A 20,451-nucleotide genomic window follows, 5' to 3' on the forward strand; every position below is an offset into this window, starting at 1 on the left:
GAGCATAGAAAAAAATATGACGTGAACTTGTGATATTGAGAGCAACTTTAAATTCAAGAAACATGCTAATCAAGTAATCATAACAATAGCTTACAAAATCAACTATTTAAGTAGATGTTTTCCATATATAAGCCAGTGGTCTAAATTATCAGTCTACAACTCCATAATCCTTCCACATTTGAATTATTGTTCTACCGTTCTGTTTTTTCTCAATCAAAATGATTGTTTCATTATATAACCTAAATATTTTATTCATATCAACTACATGTAATTTCAATGTGATATCTGTATACAATTTTTTTAGTACTTTTTTGTTCATACCAAGAAAAACTTCATTTTTTATATTTCATTCATTATAATCTATTGTATATTAAAATTATATAGCCCACGCACAGGTTTATCCTTCTGTGGGAACTATATTTATTTGTCGTTAACTAAGATTATTGTGTATTTCAATTCGAATGGCAAATAAATATTTTTTTTTTTCACGTAGTGTGCGCTGGTCAGGCCCTATCCTCCGAAGCCCCGATATATTCGGGAGGGCGCGCCAGCATTATCAACTAATGACCACTCCCCACACCGTGGGATAAGTGATCATTGGGTCCGAGAATCATGTGCCCTGAGTAAGCGCAGTGAGCCAAGAATGACAGCCTTCTGCATCTGTGCGGCTAAGATTTCTGCCTTAGTGCGGCAAGACGGTATGATTTTGAGATTCGAGAGTAGACAGGACATCATATCACCAAGGACTCCAATAATCAGAACAACCATCTTGACAAAGTGGTCTGGATAGAGTCTGCGGAGTTCGAAGAGAAAATCTTGATATTTCATCCGTTTTTCCTCCTCTTTTCTGACGATATTCGTTTCGCCAGGAGCTGAAAACTCCACGACAAATATCGTTTTGGTCTGGTGGTCGAGAAAGACTACATCAGGCTTATTAGCTTGTATGAGCCTGAGGGTGGGGAACGAATAGTTCCAATAAATTCGGCACTTCTCGTTCCCCACAACGGATTCAATATCCCTCAGGGCGTAGGGCATCACCGGTGTCTCGTCAATACCGTAAGAGTGCCGTAGATGGTATTATAGCACTCTTAGTATATATACTATGGTATATACGAGCTGCACATCCTCTCCGTAGTCTCCGCATCGTCCTCTTTTGAGATGAACCATTGCACATTTGTCTATCCCGAATTTCATACCGATAGCATGCGTGTACTCTTCCACCACCCTCAAGGACTGATGGAGATCTTTCTCTCCAGAGTCATAAAGTTTAAGATCATCCATATGAAACAGATGGGTGATCTTGTGCCTCCGGTTTCCAGGGGTGCCACAGTTATACCCTCGAGTATTTCTGAGCGCAACGGATAATATGTCAATAGTGAGATGCAGAAGAGAAGGGGACTGACGAAATCACCCTGAAATACACCCCTTCTGAAAGTGACCCACCCTGTTTGGACTCTTGCTTGACCAGATGTTATGGTGAAGCGAGTTCGCCAAAGTGGTATGTTTTCGGGAACCGCAAGGCATCCGAGCAAATGCAAGATGAGCTCATGCGAAATTGTATCAAATGCTATACGGTAATCGATCCAGGCCATAGAGAGGTCACGCTTATATTGTATCGAGTCCTGCGTTACACATCTATCGATGAGCAGGTTCTCTTTACATCCAGCGACTCCTCTCTTCGACCCTCTATGCTCAAATATCCGTTCGAACACTCGGTCAACTGCGGTGAGTATTCGTGTGTATAAGATGCTTGTAAACAACTTATAACACGAATTCAAGCATGTTATCGGTCTGTAATTCTTAGGAATCGACAAATCTCCGCCTTTGGTGATAAGAACGGTCCGCCCCTCGACAAACCAATCCGGAATCGGCTGCTCTCCATCCAGCCATGAGTTGAAAACTCTGACCAGATGGCGGTCGGTACTTAGTAGTTTTTTCCACCAATAAGTTTTCACCCCAACTGGGCCTGAAGCAGCAAAGTTCTTGGAACCAACAAGGGCTCTTCGAACGTCATCCGGGTTATCGGGTTGCGCAGTTCATTGGGCTCAGGCTGTCGAAGCTCTCTGTTGAAAGCTTCGAACTGCGCTAGGGCTAAAGTGTCTAATTTGAGTGACTGCGGGTGTTCATAGATATCCTTCCAGAAGGATTCCACCTGATCAGCGTTCGGCGGAATATCCACAACACGTGGAGGCTCTTGGAATAAGCGAGAAGATTTCTCGAGGAACCTAAGGTTTTCCGCGATACTTCTTGCTCGCCTCACTAGTGACTTCTTAGCAGCCACTAGCATTCGTATCATATCAGGGCAGTGCTGTTTGGTGGTCAGCAGCACGCCTTGGCTTAAAGTGTGATGAATACGTCGTAGATTGGCGGCTATTCGCCGCACTGCGGGCGTGAAAGGCCTATTGGTCGCCCTGTAATCCATCACAAATTGGATACGAGATGCGTGTTGTCTCGCCGACGTGATCTTAGCCTCCATCTTGTGTACACGCCGTTCAATCTTTCGAACCGCAAGGCCGGGATTTCGTCCTTCCGATTCGGAAAGCAATTGGACGACGTTATACATGGCGGTGTTGATTTTCCAGATGTCAGCCTCTTCTGTTAGAACACTATGGACCTTCGCATCCAAACGAGCCAGTTCTTGTAGCTTTAGGGGCTTAATCCTGTGGAGCGCCCTGCGTGTTCTGATTGTCGTCTCCATTGGTGGTATGATGCGTGTCTCCTCTCCAGCCGTGCCAACGGGTGGTAGAACTGTCACTTCTACAATTTCGTTAGCAGGCTGTGAAGGAGCTAAATAGCCCTGCTGCCGTAGATAAGATACGTAATCCCTAAGGTTTTGGGCGGAAAAGGCGGCATGGTCTGGATACACCACAGAGCATGCAATCTCGCCATGTACCCTCTTCGCGCGGGCTCACTACTCTCGTAGCAATGCGTAAGGCTATCTCTCAGCTCATGCGTCCACTCAAAGCGTCCATTTCCATTGCCAAGGTTGTCATTACTAGGCAAATCATCGTTATGGGCTCCACCACCTTGCCTCTGACCCCTATGATCGATTCGATTGTGGGGGCCCCTTCCTTGATTATTGGGAACCAAGTGTTGGGTCCACCGGGTGGTTAGCCCTGTGGACCCACGGCCGGCACCGAAGGGAGAATAGAGTCGCGGGTGCGCCTGGGCTGCCGGTCCGGTTTTGCACCAGTTGCTCGGGTAAGTGGTGTCGCAACTCACCAAAGGCCATGGGTATTAGTGGCCATCCCTACTTATTATTATTATTATTACTATTATTAGTTGTGTATAGTCAGTTTCTGCTTATTTTGGGCATTTCGAAAGCCACATTATAGTCATGGAACATTCTCAACTTTTTGCAACAATTTTGTTTGGTCTTCTCTCATCTATTTCTTTGTTCATTTTCATTTGTTGGGCATTTTTATCTATTAAAATGATTCCGAACAACGTCATCCATCCATCGATGAGTAAGCGCAAAATTTTGCTGAGTAAACGAAAAATAAAAATTACTCAAACTACGTCTAACATGAGATTTCAATATTTTGAAGAATTACGGGGATTTTTGTTATCTCTGTCTAATCTTTGAGATGATTCTGAAGTAGCTATTATTTAAAAAAAGAGTATGAATATAAAAAGTTTCAAGTAGGTATTTGCTCACAGTTTCATCCTGCTGTGTTTAAGGTGAGATCGATATAAAATTCCTTGGCTCTTTCGATTCAAAATAATTGTTTTCATCACTTTTCTTCATGTATGCTTTCCTGTGTGTTAATTTCGGAAGGTTTGATGATATATCGAGTTAGAGTTCGAATGAACTCAATCAATTTGTCGACCATAAAACGATTAAAAATAACTCTGCGACAAAAAAAATCCCTTCTCACGAGTCTTGAAAGCAACGTTATTTCTACTTAATTTATTATTGATTCAACTGATCACTTTCAGAGAAAAAAACAGAATGAAACTTGTAGCCTTCTTCGCAGCTGTTCTGTTGACAGTCAATGCTTCTACTGACAAGGACCAATGGGTGGCATTCAAGGTAATCTATTTTTCACACAAGAGTTTTGTACAAGTGTTTCTTGTTTGAAAATTTTAGAATTTAATTATTCACAAGTATTTTTAAAAACTTACTCGCTCTCTTAACAATGGCTGATAATCCATTTATTACTTCTAGGACAACAGGTAATTTATAATTATGTTGATCACACTGGTGAACACACAGTTTGCTGCCGGAATTTTTTTTACTGTTTTTAGGTAATTCGGGTCTGCTGAATCCAAAAATGCCACCAGATTTGCACCATCAGATCATTTTCAGAAAAAGCGACAACGGATCACATTTCTAACATATAGGGTAATTTAACGCAGCACTACCTACATATATGTAGTGCTGCTACCCATCAAATAAACTTTCAAAAATCATCACACATATCTGCCAAAGAAAACTTAACTTCTCATGTAACCTAACCAGCATCGCAGCACAAATCTGTTATTCGGCGTCACCTAAAAACTTCCTTTTATATGATTTTCTTGCAGAGGCTTCAAAAGGACGGTCCTTTTGAAGACTCCAGCAGTAATCCGCCATCATGTGAATGTCCCATCTCCCCTGATACCTCTCTTCAATCGTTTCGATATCTTGGTGAAAGCGTTCCCCTTGTTCCTCACTAAGGTCACCAAGATTTTCTGGGAAACGATCTAAGTGGCTGTGGATGTAATGAATTTCAATACTAATATGACAACCGTGTTTCTTAAAATTGTTGAGCATTTCTTCCACTAAATCCTGGTAATTTTCCGATTTATTGTTTACAAAAAATGTTTCCACAACTTCCACAAAAGAGCACCATGCATTACACTCAATTTCAGTCATCGATTCTGTAAAATGCGAATCTTTTTTTTATAAGTTTTTGTATCTGAGGCCCATCAAATATTCCGGCTTTCAATTTTTCTTTACTAAGTGCAGGGAATTTGCTGAACAAGTATTCAAAACAAGGACGATTCTAGTCTAGAGCCTTTACAAGTTGTTTCACCAGCCCTAGTTTAATATATAACGGAGGTAATATTATTTTCTCTCGGTCGACCAATGCCTCGTTAACTACATTAGCTTCTCCTTGAACTAAAACATCTCTAGAACGCCATTTTCTTCTACTCCAGTGTTGGTCCTTGGCTCTGCTATCCCAAAAATACAGGAAACAAGGATATTTTGTATAGCCACCTTGTTGTCCCAGGAGAAAGTTCACCATCTTAAAATCAACACAGATCGCCCACTGATGTTGGTAATAATTGATGTTTTTTAGCACCAGCGATATTGTTTTATATTCTTCTTTCAGTTTTGTAGAATGTCTAATTGGTATACTTTCATATTTGTTGCCATTATGTAGATGTAGAAGGACATACTTTAAACTTCGTTTGGAACTGTCAATAAAGAGACGTCAGTGATCTGGTGTATACTCCGATACACTCATTTTTTCAACAGTCCTTTAATACTGTTACAAAAAACCATATCATCTTGCTAAGAAAAAAAGGCAAAAGATCTTTTTCTCTATCACGGTAATATGTAATTTTGGTGTCTATAATATAATAATAATATAATAATGAGTTTATTCACCATAATGATCACAACAAAAATATCATAAAATAGGGGTGAACAAACAAAGGCATCACAAAAGAAACATTTTCTAAAAAGATGTTTCTTGTGCGTGATATCGCCTAGTATAACATGAATAAATGAATGAATAAATATACAATACATAGATAAATACACGAATATCGTAAAAACATGAATAAATACACAATACATTAATAAATCCACAATATATAGATAAATAAATGAATGAAATGAATATTTAACTTGACAATATATGTATATACATATATATATACAGTGTGTCAATTTGAAAACTTCCCACCCTCAATATCTCCCTTCCAGTACATAATATGAAAAAATGGTCAGACAGGTCAACTTTATTTGCAAGGGGGACACTCTGAATGAATATTTTCAACCCTCGGGGTTCAACCCCCTAGGAGGGGTGGATGTTACCCTCAGAATTTCAAATGGAAAGGGGGGTCAAGTGGCACATCATTTTGAAGGGCATTCAATTCTCTTGCCAATGATACCTTTTTCATTAGTTTTTGATGAGCAGTTTTTGAACAATAACGTTCCAAACGAACGGTGATTAGAAGTGAATAAGAATAAATGATTAAAACTCGCCCGCACTAGATGTTTGGTATTCAGGTTGGTATTCAAAACAAATGATTGTAATGGACTATTGGAAAAGGTGAGCATCGTACTAGGTAGCATCGTTCCAACCCTTGAGTAATATTCGAATTCGTGGATGTGAGAGGAATGTAGAACTACTTAGTAAACGAAATACGCATCGAGTGCAAACAAAAAATACTAAATTGCAAAAAACAAATTTCAACCATCTTGTTACGCTTTATCTGATAATATGTTCAAAATGTTGTCCATTCTGCTCTAAACAGTAATACAGTCTGTTTTCGAACTCCTCTCGAACATTTTGGAAAACTTCACCACTAATTGACCGGCATGCTGCTGTAATTCGTCCTTTGAGGTCATCCATATCAGTGGGCTGTGTTTTATAAACGACAGATTTGAGATATCCCCAAAGAAAAAAATCTAATGGAGTCAAATCCGGTGATCTCGGTGGCCACTCAATTGATCCCCTTCTGCCAATCCATCTCTCCCGGAATCGCTCGTTCAACCATTGTCGGACGGGGCGAAAATAATGAGGTGGCGCACCGTCCTGTTGGAAATGTAACAAATCTTCCTGCAACAGTAAATTACCGTGTGCATCAATTTGAGTTTCGAGCTCGTGAGTTATAAGTGGATCGATAGGTGCTTGAAGCATATCTAGGTACAGATCACCATTCAAGTTTTCTTCAAAAAATAAAGGTCCGATAATGGCATTTTCAAGAATACCAGCCCAAACATTAACTTTTTGTGGGTGTTGTGTATGTCCTTCTCGAAAATTGTGAGGGTTTTCGTCACTCCAATAGCGACAATTTTGCCTATTAACATTGCCATTCAGGAAAAATGAACATTCATCACTGAAACAGATATTGAACAGAAGATTAGGTAAAGCATTGATTCGAAGAGTCATGATTTCACAGAATTCTATTCTTCTGTCATAATCATCCTCATGGAGCTCGTGAAGAATCTGCATTTTATATGGATGAAATTTGTGCATTTTCAGTGCTTTCCTTACAGTCTCGTGTGACATTCCCGTCTGTTCTGCTACTGATCGTAAGGAGCTAGTCGGCTCTGCAGCAAATGTTCCCAACACCTCAATTTGAGCATCCTCATTCAGTACTCTGGGGTTATTCCTTTTTTTATTCTTCACCGAACCAGTTTCGGAAAACTTTGTCACCAAATCAAGCACATACCGGTGACTTATATAAAGATTTGGATTTCTTTCATTAAAAAGAGATGCCGCCCTTCGTGCGCACTTGCCCACCTCTCCATAAATAAAAATTATTTCAATTCGGTCTTGGATAGTGTAAACCATTCTTACAATTTATACACTTTCTAAGGTATCGCTGATCAGCTCAACAAATGAAACTGAAATGATAGTACTACCAAATGGCTTGAATGCGATGAACACCTTTTTTGCTCAAAAAACGATACTTTTTATAGCAGAAGTAACAAAAAAGGGATAAGAGTTTTAAATCCGATAATAAACCCAAATGAAAGTCACCGAAATCAGATAACTAATTAATGTAAATTTTTTGAGGCTTGTCTAATTTTACCCCTGATGGAAAGTTGAAAAGCTGACCCGTCATCACAAGTTTTACTTATAAGAGAGTCAATAAATTGTATTTCTTTGCATACTAACTTGATAACCAGGCATTTTAGTATAGGCCAATTCTAATTACCTCTATTAGTTTAGAACTACATTTTCGGATACTGCTGATCGGAAAATAATAAATGAGGGCACCGTCGGCAAGCGAATTGAATGCCCTTCAAAATGATGTGCCACTTGACCCCCTTTCCATTTGAAATTCTGAGGGTAACATCCACCCCTCCTAGGGGGTTGAACCCCGAGGGTTGAAAATATTCATTCAGAGTGTCCCCTTTGCAAATAAAGTTGACCTGTCTGACCATTTTTTCATATTATGTACTGGAAGGGAGATATTGAGGGTGGGAAGTTTTCAAATTGACACACTGTATATATATATATATATATATATATATATATATATATATATATATATATACACATATGCACATACATACGTATATACATACATCCACATACACATATATACACACACACATATGACAATGAACAATATAATATATAATTAACCGGGAGTTGATTATGATGATTTTGATACAAAAAGAGGAGGCATGATTTAGGTAAACTCAGACCGACTGTAATCATTATTTATCTAACAATTCAGTTAACACATTTTTCGGGTTGCTATTTATGAAGTATTTCAGTCGCTATTTATGAAGTATTTCAGAGATTTAATCTCTTCCGTATTGTCATTATAGCATTTTGGTGCAAGGTAAGAAAACGATCTTTGTGTTGTTGTTTTGGTTATAGAAGGAAGTTTGTAATAGTTTTTAATTCGTGTGTTATAGTTATGAGCAGGGAGTTGGTTGGAGTGTTTTGAAGTATGATATTTAATACTTGTGATGAAGAAGTATAACTGCCTCAGGTCTAAGATCTGTGATTCAGAATAAAGTTTGTCAGAAGGATATCTGAGGTTTTGAGAGTATATCAGCCTTATAAATCTCCTCTGTATCACTTCTAATTGGTTTATGTACGTCCTCAAAGCTCCACCCCATGCTAGAATCCCGTAGCGTAGATGGCTTTCTACTAATGCATGGTATAACATTCTCATCAGTCCCACAGGTATGTTTTCTTTGAGTTTTCTGAATTTGAATAGAATGGTTCTTAGTTTCTTTAATACGTATGTTATGTGAAGATCCCATTTTAAGCGATAGTCAATGATGATTCCCAAGTATTCAATTTTTTTACAAGTAGTATGACAAATTTTTCAGTGGCGCTTTCTATTTTCAATTCTTGGAAATCGGGAAGTCCAGGTGGGCTGCAGCTAAACGGTAAGTAATAAGTCTTGTCTGTGTTGATTGTAAGTAAATTCTGCTCGAACAATTTTTTTATAATTTCGAAATCGTGTTCAGTTTCAAGTTTCAGATTCTCCCACTTATCAGATTTATAAAATATAGCTGTGTCGTCAGCAAATCCAATTATATCCCCGGAGCATCCCAATGAGAACAATCCATTGATATATATATATATATATATATATATATATATATATATATATATATATATATATTAAATAGTATAGGCCCTAGGACTGTACCTTGCGGTACTCCATAGTCAATCGGAGTACACCATCAATATTCACGAGACAGGAATAGAAATCGTCAAAATGATTTTTTGGTTCCCTTCATACCATTGCAACACCAAACTTTAAACATTTTCGTTGTTCTTTCCTCCATTGTCGCAAGTTTTCAAGTTAAGTTTTGTACACTACATGTGGAGCCCAGGATTTATCTTGATCTGCTAAATGAACCCCAAAATAGGCTTGATATGCCCCTTTTATAAAATCACAAACTGGTTTTCTACTTTCCTTTACAATGTACTCGCCACATATGTAGCAAAAAATGTTCGGGTTATTCACACAACAACGCCTGCTTGTAGAAGCCATGGTTTTCAGTTGTCAAAAACAAACTCTTGCAACGAAACTCAAGTTCAGACTAAATTTTACAATGAAATTCAGTCGACTTTGTAAGATTTTATTGAGGCCATTTCCGAGAAAATACTATTTACTTATCGGACAATAGGTAAGAAGCAATTAGCGCTAATTTCATGTTATGGGCATTTTCAATAAGTAGACTTCAATTAGAAGTCATTAGTATGCATTTGTCTTAGAATTTGTTGAGTTTGTTCATAAACATATTGTAATTAAGTGGTGGAATATACAGAAATGTAAGATTATTTAAGTATTTGATGAGTATGTTATATCTCGAAAACCAGAACTGATACAAAGAAAAGGTTTGTATTTTTGGAATCAGCACAGATGAATTAACAAAAATCAGCAGCAAGACAATTTTTTGTGGGCTGTGCTATTAATCAACATATCTATAAATTACCCCTTTTTCTAGAATTGGTATTCTATTGTAATTGTTTTTTCGAAATTCACCTGTTCTACAAGAATTATTGATTTGTCTGATTGAGTTTGTAATCACCTACTATTGGATTGGATACTCATCATTATAAATTATCCTGGAATAACTGGAAATGCGTATTTTGGACTACTCCACTCCCGAATCAGTTATACCGCAAATAGTCTGGGTCACAAGATCCTTTTTTTGGAACAGAAGTCCAGAGGCACCGAAAATTATGATCTAGGGCTCATTCAATTCGGAATGACCTCTAGCAACTTTTCGAAAAATTCCAAGAGGGGCTTGAAAAAATTTCAAAAGTTATAAACAATTTAGTAAAAAAGGGGGGGTTTGGTTTTTGCAAATATCTCGGAAATATTGAATATATCCGAAATTTGATAAAGATCCTTTAAGAGGAGAAAATTTACTAAAAAAAAAGTCCTACCTCCCAGAACTCTATCACAAATATTTTTAATTTTAATTCAGAGGCGAAAATAGTGAAAAAAGCGGGCGATATGCGTCCCGCACGCGCTGACCGATACGGACCTTTGAACAATAAAAATTATTTTAACCCATTAATTATCATTATTAAAAAAATCATAAACCTTCTACATACTTGAATAAACAAAAATCCATGAAAAAAATTTTTTCCGTGATTATTTTATTAGATATAATTCAGTTAATTAACTAATTTTCACAAGTTTTGAAATTACATAAAAACCCTGATAATTTTTTAAACTAAAAACCTCAAATTTTTTCACTTTTCGAGCTTTTCTTGAAAGCCTTCCTTCAAAAAAGATTTCCGTTGGAAAAATTGAAAAATTTTGATTTTCCAACTTGTTATTGATAATCAAAGACGCTAAAAAGTCAAGAATTCAATTGAAGCAATGAAAAATATGTTTTTCCCAATATTCAAATTTATTCGTATTCTTATTATTTGAAGTCACATAAAAATAATTTTTCATAATTTTAAGCTGTATTCGTTTAAAAAAATCAAAAATTTTAAATATTTTTGGAGGGATTTTTGTCAGTGATGAATATTATGATTTTTAGAAATGAAATCGTTTCTTAAAAATTTTTTTATTTGCTTGAAAACGTATTTGTTGATCAACAATTTTTTTTCTCTACTGAATATAAATATCAAGGAACGATTTTTTTCATCATGATTTCTATTTTTTGGGAAAGAAAGTTTTTGGCTTTCTACTACTCCATCTGATACAAAAAAATGGCAAGTGTCTTAAGGCGAAACACGTGTATACCAGTTAGGGTGACAGTGTTCCATGTGAGTACAATTTATTACCATTCATTCAAAGTAGAACTCATGTGAATGATATCTGATTCTTATTCCTCCACGAATGTTCGATATACAAACTGAATAGAGAAAAGTATCTTCTGTATAATTCAGTGTTCATATAGAAGTATTTGTTTCGAAAGAATTTTTTCTTTCGTATAATTCAATGTTTATATGAAAGTAGCTGTTTCAGGAAGACTTTCTTTCAGTTTGTGTCTGAAAGTTACTTCTTTGCATGATCTACACATCCATGTATAGAGTTACTTATTTTCAAATTGATTAATCCTTCCTTTCTTTGGAAGATTCTCCCATCCATTTTTTTGTATCAGATGGAGTAGCAGAAAGCCAAAAACTTTCTTTCCCAAAAAATTAGTCACTCCTAAAAATATAACCCTTTCAAATCGATTTCTATTTCTCTTTGATATTCCGAAAAAAAAAAACTTTTTTCAACTGATATTTTCTATATTTATTTAATAAACAGTTTGTTTTAAATAAATTATTTTTTACGATATTTCTTTAAATACTACAGAAAAAAGTAAAAACAACCATCTGCCAGTTTTTGTGTAAGAAAAGTTTCTCTATTTCTTACAAATGTTTCTATATTTTTCTTTTTCTACCCTGAATTATAATTTTCGCTGCCCTTTGACAGAAGTTTCAAAAATAAAGGATCTTGTGAGCGAGACTAGAACTCACGGTGCAATTCTTGCCACGCTAAAAAAATCATATCTCAAAAAAGACTTCTACTAGCTGGTTGATGACGCTTCTATGTGACTACATATTTCAAATTCGTGATAGTTATATGAATGTTGGTTCTCTAAACACGAAAATGAAAGTAATTTTTCATTTACTCCCAATATTCTACTGAATGAAATTTCATTGAGATTAAAATTGAGATCTGAATTATACAGTGTCATCCACAAAGTATGCACCATATGGGAAACTTATTTATTAAGGGTTTTTCGACAAAAAGTTATTCCTGAAAAAAAGTGTTTGCATTACCTAAAATTGAATATGCATCAACAAAATACAGGACAACACACGTAATATACGAGGAGCCTTCAAATATTTGATTTTGTGACAGAAATAAAGTACCCTTATTTTGAAAAATCTCGGGTAATGTTATTCAAAAAAGATGTTCAACATTGAAAATGACTTATGATGCACTGTTTGGAACCTTTGGTGTAGTAATGAATATTACTGGAGTTTTTCCCAACACCAAATCGTTATTTTTAACACCTTAAATCTTCCTCTTCCTCTTTGAAGATGATCACTTGGTCTAGGTGTTAAAAATAACTATTTGGTGTTGGGAAAAAACTCCATTAAAATTCATTGAAAAATACATATACATTTGAAGTCAATGCCATCTAAGTGGAGATTTATTTTTTCACCATTTTTTTTTAAATGCGGACTACAAAAAAAATAGTGCTAAAACGAAAAATAGACAGCATCCTGTATACGATGGTTCATTTCAAGTCTGTGATATTACAAATTACACAACTACGGTGTTAATCATGGTAAATTTTTTTGAAATGTAAATAATTTTTCAAAGTTTTTGGTGCAGTTATTTTTATTTTTTGTTAACACCGAAAATTACACAAATTGTACAGTATGCTGACAAAAACTTAATATTCAATGATATCAGGTCACGAAACCTCAAAATAAAATTGATATTTCGGAACAAACTCTTTGATTTTCTGGAGATTCAACTAAAAACACTTATTTTGGACAAGAAAATCTCCAGGAAATCAATTAATTCATTCCGACATATATTTTTCATTTTGATGTTTTGTAATTTGATATTATTGAATATTAAGTTCTTGTTAGAATTCTGTACAATTCTGAGTAATTTTCGGTGTTAACAAAAAAAATATATAACTTTGCACCAAAAACTTTGGAAATTAACTTACTTTTCAAAAAAATTGACCGTTGTTAACACCATAGTTGTGTAATTTGTAATATTACAGGCTTTCAAAATGAGCCGTCGTATACGGAATGCTGTCTATTTATCGTTTTAGCAATTTTTTTTTCGTAAGATGGCCATGACTTCAAATCTAGATGTATTTTTCGATGCTGAACAACTTTTTGAAATAACATTTCCCGATATTTTTCAAAATAAGAGTGAATGAATATTACTGGAGTTTTTTCCCAACACCAAATCGTTATTTTTAACACCTCGACACGTGTTTCGATCACCAAGTGATCATCTTCAAAGAGGAAGATTAAATCTTCCTCTTCCTTTTCGAAGATGATCACTAGGTGATCGAAACACGTGTCGAGCTGTTAAAAATAACGATTTGGTGTTGGGAAAAAACTCCAGTAATATTCATTACTACACCAAAGGTTCCAAACAGTGCATCATAAGAAAATAAGAGTACTTTACTCTTGTCACAAAATCAAATATTTGAAGGCTCCTCGTATATTACGTGTGTTTTACTGTATTTCGTTGGTGCATGTTTAGTTTTAGGGGATGAAAAAACTCAATAAAACTCTTAATAAATAAGTTTCCCATATGGTGCATACTTTGGGGATGACACTGTACAATAGAATTGTTCAAATTGATATTATTATTCACATGGTTTTTCCGATGGGGCTTGATGATCTCCACTCACTATAATTTGAGGAGAAATAATCCATTACTGGAGTTTCCTTTTTCGAGTCTGATTTCAAGAAGTCCAGCATGGGTACCACGAGGTCCTGTTCAACAGCTTTCTGTTGTAATTGAACAGTATCAGTACTTTCAACCGTAGCAGTATCCCAAACTCCGTAGATGTACCCGATGTATAGGTCTATTGAAGTGTTCAGAATGCAGGTTCCATTGCAAGGCAAATTTGATTCCACCAATATCAGCTGATGTGTTTGAATCTAGTCTTTACTTCAGCTGGAAGTAAATCCACCAGGCACTCTGTTTGACACATCCACCATATACGTTCACCACCTCCAATATACCGTCTAAGGCAGAGCTGATTCTGAAGTTCTTTAAAAAGTATAAAATCCTATTATTTTTATTCATCATCCATGTAATGGACAAAACATATTCATCCATAATTATCTTGGGTAGTGTCCCAGATTTTGTATATAACTCATTGTGTCCTATAATCATACTACGCCATAAACAAAAATCATTGTAGTAATAAATTGTTGTAGATTTTGACTTTCATTTCATAAGACTCTGTCATTCTCAATAATTGGTTTTCTGGGTTTCATGAAATCAAATTCTAGTGGCGCCTAACATTTTTTTATGCTATCAAATGATACTTAGTTCAGTCTTGAACCCATGGCCAATGCCGCCAAACGAAAAGCTGCCGTTCGCTGTGTGTATATATAAGTGAAATTTATGCCACACGCTCTCACCGATAAACTAAACATGTTGTACAGCTGAAACTGTTGAAATCTCTAATCAAATGTACACAGCCCCCGAAATTTGAACGTTCACCTTATTTTTCTGAATAGCCCACGTATAACATTTTATTATAAAATTATACAGTCCATTTCATTCAGAACGAGCCATCCTGAATGACTCATGGTACAATGATTTTATTTTAGTTATTTTATAAATAGTTCTAGTAACTCTAGTTCAGCAGATACAAATATAATCGACTACTATAACACCCATAAAGATTCAAATGTACCTGATGCAGATTTCAGCTTCAAGAGCATTGCAATTTTTGAGATATGCATGACTATGAATGATATAAAAACCAACGCTGAAGGTTGTGATGGTATATCGTTAAAAATTTTTGATTCTATGTACTCCTCATTGTTTAGATGCCTTGGAGGATATAATGAACTGCTCTATAGATTCTTGTGAATATTCTGAATTGTGGAAAAAATCTATAATTTCACCAGTAGCAAATACAGCTGCACCAACAGATTTTAAAGATCTGAGGCCTATCAGCATCCTTCCTGCAATCTCGAAAATCATCGAACGTCACGTTCACACCCAAATCAGTAACTATTTGAAAGCAAATACTTTACTCAACTTGAAACAATCTGGGTTCAAAAAAAAACCATAGTACAAGTACTGCACTTATCAATATCGTAGATAATGCAAGAATGGCGATTGAAAACCAAAAATGACTTCTCTGGTACTTTTGGATTTTTCAAAAGCCTTTGACTCTATGAGTCACCCCGTATTGTTATCACAGCTCCGATATCTAGGTCTATCCTCTGGTAGTGTCAACTGGTTGAGAAGTTACTTCGATTCTCGATCACAGTGTGTATCTGTAATGAAAAACGAATGTATAGTTAGATCCTCTATGAAAACCATTGAACGAGGAGTTCCACAAGGATCTATTTGGGGCCCACTTCTTTCTCAATTTATATTTTTGACATGGATTGTAGTACCCATCATTGCGAGTTACATCAATACGCTGATGATTCTCAGATGGCTTTTCAATTCCCACCCAAATATTGAAGAACTGCAGAAAATTACATAAACGAAGACCTAGAGGCGATAAAAAGATATTCTGACTCCCACTGCTTGAAAATTAATCGAAGTAAATCCAAAGTTTTGTTCATTGGCACCTCAAGCGCACTTTCGTATTTAGAACAAACAAATATGCAAATAAAATTATCGAATGATATAATAAATCCAGTGAACATAGTCATAAATATAGGCGTTTATTTGGATAGCTCCCTAACTTCCTCCAAACACATTTTCCTAAAACGGAAAATCGCTTCTATGAGACTGAAACAATTATATAACTATAAAAATGTTATCGCTCCCAGTATAAAACATAAACTTTGTAACACTTCAATACTCAGCTTATTCGACTATGTCGATGTAGTATATATACATTCTGTTGCTGCATCTACAGCCAAGCAAATTCAACACGTTCAAAACTCTTGTATGCGTTACTCCTTCAATATATACATTACGCCGTACCTAAATAGCCATTCTGAGCTCAATATGGGGAAACAACGGGAACTTCCATTTCTACACTCTAATTCACAAAATTGTAAATCAAAACGAGCCAATCTACCTCGCAAAAAAGCTCAAGCTAAACAGTCATGCACACAGAACTAGACATCATAACAGAAATTTTGTCTTTCCAATTCATAAATCTTTCACTTGTGTAGCCGTACAACGTTGAAATGGTTTATCTATTGAAAAAAAAATTAACTATCACAAATTCAAAAAAGATATCAAATTCAAACTACTGAATGAACAAAGACTCTTCAGATGAACTCTTTTCAAAGCAAAACTGCAATAAAAAAAACTGATTATACATTTTTTTTTCACCGTAGAGTGCGCTGGTCAGGCCCTATCTCCCAAAGCCCCGATACATTTGGGAGGGCGCGCCAGCATTATCAACCAATGACCACTCTCCACACCGTGGGGTAAGTGATCATTGGGTCCGAGAATCATGTGTCCTGAGCAAGCTCAGTGAGCCAAGAATGACAGCCTTCTGCATCTGTGCGGCTAAGATTTCTGCCTTAGTGCGACAAGCCGGTATGATTTTAAGATTCGAGAGTAGAGTGGACATCATTCCACCAAGGACTCCAATAATCAGAACAACCATCTTGACAGAGTGATCTGGATAGAGTCTGCAGAGTTCGAAGAGAAAATCTCGATATTTTATCAGTTTTTCCTCCTCTTTTCTCACGATATTCATCTCGCCAGGAGCTGAAAACTCCACTACAAATATTGTTTTGCTCTGGTAGTCGAGAAGGACTACATCAGGCTTATTAGCTTGTATGAGCCTGAGGTTGGGGAACGAATAGTTCCAATAAATTCGGCACTATTCTTTCCCCACAACGGATTCAATATCCCCCGGAGCGTAGGGCAACACCGGTGTCTCGTCAATACCGTAAGAGTGCCGTAGATGGTAATATAGCACTCTCAGGGCTGCGTTATGTCGCTTGGATATAGGCCGAGACCGCATATGCTGGACATGCTGATAGTAAGTGCATTAGGGCCTCGGGCGCCTCGTGGCAGGCCCTGCACCTTGTGTCAGGAACCTCTATACCCATCACGCGACTGCGGTAGACTAAGGTGTTGAAGACACCTTGTCAAATTTTCAACAGTTATTGTTGCAATAATGTTGTCTCTTCAGGAAAGAATAGAAATAGTTTTAATATGTTGTGAGAATACACCATAACGGCAAGTGGCTAACAATTTTAATGAACGGCATACAGGAAAAAATGTTCAACATACTTCTGTGTCAAGGATAATGTCGAAATTCAGAGAAACAGGATCCGTAGCAAGTCAATTTGAGAAAAAGCACACTTCAAGTAGATATGATGAGGAGGCACAACTTAACATTTGTTTTAAAGATATTGCACACGGGCAAACGAGCATAACCGATATTATAACAAATACCGATTACAAGAGAGAAAGTGTTAGAAATAAATTTTGGCCTTACAAGCCAAAATTTATCAACACATTGAAAGAACGAGATTTCGATGTCCGTTTGGGGTTTTCATTCTGGTTTCAAGGAGAGAGAGAGAAGAAAATGTAAAGTTTCCGTATAAAATTTTATGGACAGATGAGGCAACGTTCTCTTCAAATGGAACGGTAAGTTCTCAAAATTGCCGATGGTGGGCCCAAGAAAATCCCAATTTCACAGTTGAATGCGGGGATCAGTATTCCTTTAAAACTAATGTATGGTGTGGGATACTTAACGACCAAATAACTGGGCCATTTTTCTTTAGGGAAAATTTATCATCCGTCGGTTATCTCAACCTTTTAAATAATGAGGTTAGTGAAGTTTTAGATAATATGCCTTTGAATATTAAATACGACCTATGGTGTCAGTTTGATGGCGCACCAATACATCACACGGTTGCTGTAAAACAGTCTCTCCAACAAATGTTCAGAGGCAAAGTTATTGGACGTAACTGGGAACATTATTGGCCACCTAGATCACCCGACTTGACGCCTTTAGACTGTTTCTTGTGAGGTTACCTGAAATAAAAAGTGTACCGAAGTAGACCATTTACTGACATACAACATCTGGAAAATACCATTCGCGAATGCTGTGCAAATATAAATCCCCGATTTATTAAAAATGCAGTTACAGATGTCAGTAGAAGGATCATAATTTGTATTGATCGTGGAGGAAGACATACTGAAATATAGGCTATGAGTATTTGACAACCTCATTTAGATCCATAAGTAATTTTTTGTACCCATTTGTATTTTCTATAATATTATTGTTGTTTAAAATTTATAATAATAATAATAGTTCAATCAAAATTATTTGCATTCTTTTTAGTTGCCTTTGCTTTTTCGAAATCAAAGGTTTGTTTAAGAAAATAGCCAAGTGATTGAAACTTTGCACCAGTCGTGTTACTTCTCGTAACCTACACTCAAATGAATGATTTTAAGGGAATATCATCCACAAATCCAGTGGCGTAGTCAGATTTTTATTACAAAACGCTTGCACCACAAATCTCTCACATTACCATATTTTCAGGAGTTATAACTGTAGAACGCATTGAGCTGTTGACTTCGGATTTTCACTGTACAAATTCACTGGTGTTCTACTTGGTGATGACAGTGTTGTCAGATCTCAAATATGTCTATAATCTGAATAAAAATTACAAACAAATACTTTGTTTCCAAAATTGAAGTTGTTGTAACTTCGTTGTTAACAAATATTTTTTAATGAAAATTTGACAGTTTTGATTTATAACGACTACGAATCCAGTGGTGTAGTCAAATTTGAAAACAAAAATTGCCTAATAAACTTTTGCCGTTTTTGACAAACAAAAAAAACCATAGAGTGCCTTGGAAATGAAACTAAAATTGTGAAAGTTAGTGTCAAGATACAGTTTTTCATGCTTAATATTTCAATTAAAAAAAATTGAGATTGATTGAAAAATGCACATTCTACAGGGGTGGTTCCATTTAAATGAGTCACACTGTATATATATATATATATATATATATATATATATATATATATATATATATATATATATATATAGAGAGAGAGAGAGAGAGAGAGAGTACACAACACTCCAAAAAGAGGGGCAAACCGCGTACACGTGTTTCTGACTATTGGCCTCATCAGCGCGGTGCAGCCAAGTGTAAAGATGGGCTCCATGCATATGTGTTGTTTCCTATTTTCGGCAAACAAGTGTTGCCCATCTTTGCACTTGGCTGCACCGCGCTGATGATGTCTTTTATATGCTTGCTCAGTCTTTCTTCATTATCTGTACTGAAGTTAGATGACGGTCCCATAGGTCCTTCAGTGTTGTTATTCAGTTTTAACCTTCTTTCAAGTGTTTTTCTTGGTATTTTGTATATAAAAGAGACCCTATAAATCGACATCCCTCGATTTTGTACTTCTTCCATAGCATTCTTCTTCTTCTTCTTCATTTCGACCAGCAGCCACCTTCCGTACGTATTGGTTTGGCATCTGTAATAAATATTGAATATTGAAAATAAATCAAAATTAGGACATACAATTTTATGAGTATCAATCAAGTTAGTGGGTAATTTTCAGGTTAGAACACCGGAGAAGTTTATTACATCACTGATAAAGCACAAAAACGGACATAACTTTCAAAATCTTTTTGTGATCACTCCATATGTTAACCCCAGTACTTAACTCGCATGCATAATAAATAGACAAAGTCAAATTACTCACCGTTTCATTATTTTTTCGACAAAATATCCACTGACAGTTGTTACCGTGCCGATGCGAAACGAACTAAACGATGACTAGTGCCATCTATTAATTATTATTTGAACTTTTTTCTATTTGCCATCTCCCCCGTACGGCCGTCTCCCCCGGAATTACCCTATTCGGTAATGCCTGCTCCTGCTCATTCGTGAACACCCTGATAAAGTCATAATGCCTTTACCTTGGCTACATAGTATTGTTGTGCTGAAAATGAATTTTTTCCTTCGCTAGAATACGTATGGTTTTTACGGACACAACTTCTCGAAGAGAGAGAATGAGAAAAAGGTTTACTGTGCTGGCTGTATATAATTTATTGCCAAACTATATTTTAATAACTACTCTTACTTCTCATTCGTAAATGAAACATCAGAAGATGAAAC

General features: G+C 36.1%; 1 long non-coding RNA gene across 2 annotated transcripts in view; it reads left to right on the forward strand.

The window, feature by feature from the left end:
• LOC141480340 (uncharacterized) overlaps positions 1 to 14,581 on the forward strand; it is a 51,788-nt gene extending 37,207 nt beyond the window's left edge. For both annotated transcript variants that reach the window (XR_012464276.1, XR_012464275.1), the window contains one exon: positions 10,038 to 14,581. This is a non-coding gene — a long non-coding RNA (uncharacterized lncRNA). The remainder of the gene's footprint in view (positions 1 to 10,037) is intronic.
• The last annotated feature ends 5,870 nt before the right edge of the window (positions 14,582 to 20,451 follow it).

The sequence above is a fragment of the Leptinotarsa decemlineata genome, unplaced genomic scaffold, assembly GCF_025532065.1.
Source record: "Leptinotarsa decemlineata unplaced genomic scaffold, Ldec_3_MD MMD2_P_RNA_scaffold_7, whole genome shotgun sequence".
Lineage (NCBI taxonomy): Eukaryota > Metazoa > Arthropoda > Insecta > Coleoptera > Chrysomelidae > Leptinotarsa > Leptinotarsa decemlineata.